General features: G+C 61.7%; 1 protein-coding gene across 6 annotated transcripts in view; it reads left to right on the top strand.

Annotated features, from left to right (window-relative positions):
- Positions 1–5,117, top strand: part of LOC121657630 (metabotropic glutamate receptor 4-like) — a 7,809-nt gene that overhangs the window by 985 nt on the left and 1,707 nt on the right. The window contains exons 1-2 of one of the 6 annotated variants that reach the window (XM_042013535.1): positions 50–167; positions 1,396–1,500. The exons of 1 other annotated variant lie outside the window; for it this stretch is intronic. The gene's annotated coding sequence lies outside the window, so the exon portion shown is untranslated. 4 more of the 6 variants (XM_042013536.1, XM_042013534.1, XM_042013538.1 and 1 more) reach the window with 4 other exon arrangements.

Below are 5,117 nucleotides of genomic sequence, written 5' to 3' on the forward strand. Positions count from 1 at the left end.
TCCTCCTCCTCCTCCTCCTCCTCCTCCTCCTCCTCCTCCTCCTCCTCCTCCTCCCCGCGGTGTGATGAGTTTGCCGTGCTCTCCCAGCCCGGTGATTTTCCGTGGGCTGCTCCGGCGCTGGGGGATGCCCGCTGCCTTCGGCGGCGGCTGCGACGGAGAGGCTGCGGGTGAGTCACTGCCTTTGCCATCGCCATCGCGCTGCAGGTGACCTGTGGCTCGGGGCTCGCCGGGGGTGGCACGAGGCAGGGCTGGCGGTCACCGCAGGAACCCACCGGCAGTGGCCGTGTGCCCCGGGCAGGGCTCGGGGAGGGACGGAGGGATGGAAGGATGAAGGCAAGGAGCAGAGCTGATCTGTTGAATGCAGCGAGGAGCTCGGGAAAACGCCACGAGAACTGCCAAAAGAAAAAGCTCATTTCCTTCCCTGCCTTGGCTCCCTGTAAGCAGCGTTTATCCGCACCAGGCAGCGGGGAGATGAGCTGGGGGATGCGCTGGGCAAGGCTGTGGCGGGGGGAGAGCCCGGACAAGACCCTTTTCCCGGTGACCTGACACCTCCGCGCCGGGAGGCTCGGTGCGATGGGATGTGCAGAGATCCCGCCTGATTTTGGCCGGCTTGGCCGAGCTGGAGGGACAGTGCTGGGGCCGTGGTGAGGGTGGTCCCTCTCCGTGATGGCAGAGGGTCCCCATGGGCAGCGGTGGCTCCAGCTGCCCCAGGCTGGGGGGCTACGGGCAAAACCCTTTTGAGGACGGCATCAGACACTGGGTTAGGGGTGCTGAGCTACACCCCGGGGTGTCAGAGCAGCGTCAAGGGGATTTTCCCTTGGGAATCGAAGCTCGAGTGGAGCCATGGCCTGGCCCTACATCCCAGGGGCCAGCATCACCCTGCGGAGGAGCCTAACGGCTCCCCGAAAAAGAGCATCACGTGCTTCAACTTTGGCATCAGGCAGGAGGAGGATGGATTTGTCAGCTCAGCCACCCCCTTCCAGCTCTTCCCAGAAAGGCAACGGCTTGAAGAAGTGGCAGGTCCTAATTATAACATACGTGAACCCGCGCCCGTCGCCCTCCCCGGCTTCGTGCCCGCTGCGGGCACCGGCTCTTCCTCCCGGGCGCTGCGTCTCACGGAGGGTTTTCCTCCCTGCAGTTCCCTGGATGGCCCCGCACCGAGCCCGGCTCAGGATGGGGGTCTCTGGAGTCACCGCCGGGGGGGTGTGGGCAGGGGCTGGCACTGCCAGACCGCAGTGTCAGGGCGTAGGTGTGATGGGGAGCGGGGACACCGCGTGCTGCCGCGGGCACTGCCGGACACCGGCAGTCAGGCCGCGCTCTCGCTCGGAGCCAGCACGGTCCCAAATTGCAGATGGCGATAAAAAATTAATTGCGGGATTCTGCTGCACGTGGCAGGAGCGGAGACGAGCGGTGGCTCCTTCCCTTCCCTTTCCTTCCAGCCGCTCCCGCTGGAGCTCTGCGCCGGCTGCCGGCGGAGACCTCGCGCTGCCTGCCCGCAAGGTGAGCTGCTGTTCTCTCTCCGCTTGCTCTGGGGCTGGATCCTGCTCGCCTTCCCCCGCCGCTGCGCCATCCCATCCTTCAAAGTGAGGGATTAGCCCTGACCTGCTTGGCAGCGGGAGGGAGGCGGAAGGAGAGGGCTTGCTGCAGTTAAGGACATATATAAATACGGTGTGATAAATATTCCCTGGATCTGATCTGCGCCCTATGGGAGCACTTTTGTTTGGACTTCAGCGTCCTTCAGGAGATGCTTCTGGGCAGTGAGGTGGGTGATTGTACCCAGCTTTTGCCCACCATGGGGCTCTGAGCTGGCTGCTGGCGGGACCCGGGTGCAGAGAGGACGAGTTGGCACCTTGGTGATGGGCTCGGGCTCGTGCGAGCATTGTGATATTGGTTTGTGCATCGATCGAGGGGTTGCTGGGGCAGGGGCTGCATCTTGGAGCTCATTGGGGGGTTTGGACGGCACAATCCGGGGGCTCTGCTCACTGCTGCCTGCTGAGCCGTGGCCTTGCTTCTCCGAGCGAACGCTGGGGTACTGGACCTGAATACTTAAGGTTTTGCCTGTCGGGAGAGAACTTAACCTGGCGTCCCCTCCCTCTGTCCACATCTCAATTCTGCTCTACTTCATGGAGCTTTTGTAATTAAAAAGACCAGGAGCCAAGCGAAGTTCCCTGTAGCTGCTTGCAAGCGGGAAGTGAGTGTACACTAATTGGGATATTGTGCTGCCTGCTGGCTGGAGGAAGAGCAGGTGGGGAAAGAAATAGCCTTGATTTTCAAAAAGATGCTTTGGAGCTGGTAGGATCCAGTGTGGCTTAAGCTGGCATAGCCCTCCCAGTGCCAGGGCTGGGCTGGAGTCTCTGGTGCTGGTGGTGCTGGGCTCTTTGGCACTGGGGATGGGGACGTGCAGGTGAGTGCTGGGTGCTCTTGGCTGATTATTCCTGCATCTCCTGGGCTGTATAACCAGCTCAGCCTCTGCTGGGTTTAACGAGCCCCAGAAAATGCCCTGGCTCTGAACTGGGAGATGATGGATCCTGCTGCAGGCAGAGCTCTGGGGAGCGGGGTCTGCTCGGAGAGGAGTCTGTCTGGAGCGTGTCCCACCACAGTCCAGCCTGGGCAGTGCTTGCGGGGTCGTGCAGGAGGAGCTGCGGGAAGGAGCCGCAGAGGTGATGCCTGGGATGGCCGGTTCCTCCCCCAGGCACTGGAGAGGCTTTTGCAGCAGGAGATCTCTGGGATGTGGGGGAATTTTTAATCAGAGTTTCATTTCATGGAATCACAGAATGGTTCGGGTTGGAAGGGACCTTAAAGCTCATTCAGTCCCAGCCCCTGCCATGGGCAGGGACATCTTCCACTGGACCAAGTCGCCCCAAGAGGGGCTGGCCTGCCCAGCTGAGCCCTCCCCTGCTCCTTCCAGGGCCCTCCGTGGCTGGCGATGCCGGTGGCCCGGTGACCACCACTAGAGGGGGGCAGGATGCCACCGTGCTGCCCGGGCCCATGTCCGGGGTGCCGGGACCCGCGGGGCTCTGCGTGTCCCGGGGCAGCAGCACCCACAGCACCCGGCACCGGCTCCCTCCGCCCTGGCGCTGCTCAGCCCACCCTGGCTCGGGCAGGGGATGACCCACGGCCGGGCTCTGGAGATCTTCTCGGTTTGGTTGGTATTTGCGCCACTTCCCAGACCCGGATCAGGCTGCGGCATAGCCGGGATGAGGGCGATGGGAAGGCTCCGTCCTCACTGGTGGAAGTTGGAGAAGCAGAATTGCTCCTTCCTTTGGGGCTGGGATAAGCACCACGCTGAGTGATGGTCCCACCCTGTTATTCCCACCCTCGGGGTGCCCCTGTGGAGCCGTGCAGGTGGGGCAGGAGGGCAGCTCTGGCCCCTTGCTGCCCGGAGCGTGTAGGTAAGGCTGTTCTCTGCTCCATGAGTACCTGCTGCAGGCAGGTGTCTTCTTCCAGATGTGCATCTCCTTCCAGATGTGCCCCCGGTGGAGCAGCTGCTTTGGGGAGGCTCGGGCATGGTGGAAGCAAGGTCTGGGCTGTGTGGAAGCAGTGACTTGTGTGTGGCTGAGGGGCTGCTGGAGGCAGGTGGAGGGAACAGGGGTGCTCATCTGTCACCCCTTCCTGGGCCGTTTGCAGCAGGGGCTCAGTGGGTAACTCCAGCTCCATCTCCCCCAATGATTCTGTGAGGGATCCGAACAAGCTCCCTCCTCCTCTCCCTGTTATTTGCGCTTTCTTCTTGCCTGCCGTGATATTTTTACCTTCAGTTCATTCAGATTATATGATCAAAGGAGCCACAAAGGGGAGAGAACAGAGAGGGAAAAAGCTTAAAAGAAGAAAGGGAAAGGCAGTGGGCTCTGGGGGCACTGCCAGCTCTGCGGGAGCTGCCGTGGGCTCTGAGGGTTTTCCGGGGAGTGGGTCCGTGGTGTGGGCATCCCACCTTTGATGGGCAGAAATGTTGCAGCTCCAGGGATGAGGGTGGGAGAAGTGACCTGCTTTCAGCTGGTGTGGGGCTGCCAAGGCGGCTGTGGTGTCTGAGCATCCCTTCGCCTCCCCATCCTCCTCCTCCCCAGCACGGGCAGAGCCTGACCCGCTCCCAGGCCACGCCAGGAGCCACATTCCCCTGCTCCATGCCCACTGGTGATGCGTGGGGTGGTACCTGCAGAGGGGACAGGACCACGCAGAGGGCTGATCCGTGTCCCTGATCCCCATCCGAGCAGAGCCACGCTCCAAGGGGCTCTCCTGGCAGGCTGGGGCTGGTGATGTGCTACAGCATTCCCAGCCTTTGGAAGCACAGAGCTCAGGTGATTCTGGTTCCTTAAAAGCCCCGGCTGTCAGAATCGCTTTGGAGATGGGCCTTCAAGCAGCTGCATTGGGCAGGGAGGTGCATAATTTATGGAGGTGAGTTGAAGCCAGGGTCCTCCTGGCTGGGATGGCTGTGGAGTGGGAGCAACCCAGGGGCTGGTGAGGTTCTGTCCGGCAGAACAGAACCATCCACGTCTGTCCGTGGGCTTGGGTGCCAGCTCTGGGCTTGAGCTGAGATGAATTTAAGCTGTTTCCTTGGTCTCACTCTTGCAGCCCGTCCTGCCTGGGGAATGCATTTTCCTGCTCGGCTCCATGCTGCTGTTGGTGCCTGCATTAATCATGCGCTGCCCTCAGCATCCATCAGCAGCTGCTGTGTGAACAATGGCGGGGATAGGCACGAGGGGGAACCTGTCTCGGAGGGAAACTGAGGCAGGGATTGTGCTGCTGGGGCAGGGGCAGCTCAGGTGCTGTCGATATTTGCTGCTGGAAGCCGTCGATAATGGAAGCAGCTACTGGTTCAGGAATCAGTGGCCTGAAGGGAGAGCGGCAGGAGCGCGGTGCTTTGGGTTGTGACTCGGATCCGGAATGCTGGGTTTTGGCAGTGCCTGGCTCTCTCTGAGGATGCAGAGCTCAGTTTGTGGGGCTCAAAACCCGTTGGGAAAGAGGAGGGATGCTCTAAGATAGGCAGTGACCGGGCTAGGGGTGTGTGTGGGGTTTGCCCCACTCTGAGCACTGTCTTGGGACTTGTCCCAACCTCGCAGTTCCCTTAAGAGGGGACAGGTCGGGACAGAGTTCCGGGGGGGGGGGGGGGGGGGGGGGGGGGG

The sequence above is a fragment of the Corvus kubaryi genome, unplaced genomic scaffold (genome assembly GCF_017639235.1).
Source record: "Corvus kubaryi isolate FWS band 111438036 unplaced genomic scaffold, C.kubaryi_AGA036_p1.0 split1-37355, whole genome shotgun sequence".
Lineage (NCBI taxonomy): Eukaryota > Metazoa > Chordata > Aves > Passeriformes > Corvidae > Corvus > Corvus kubaryi.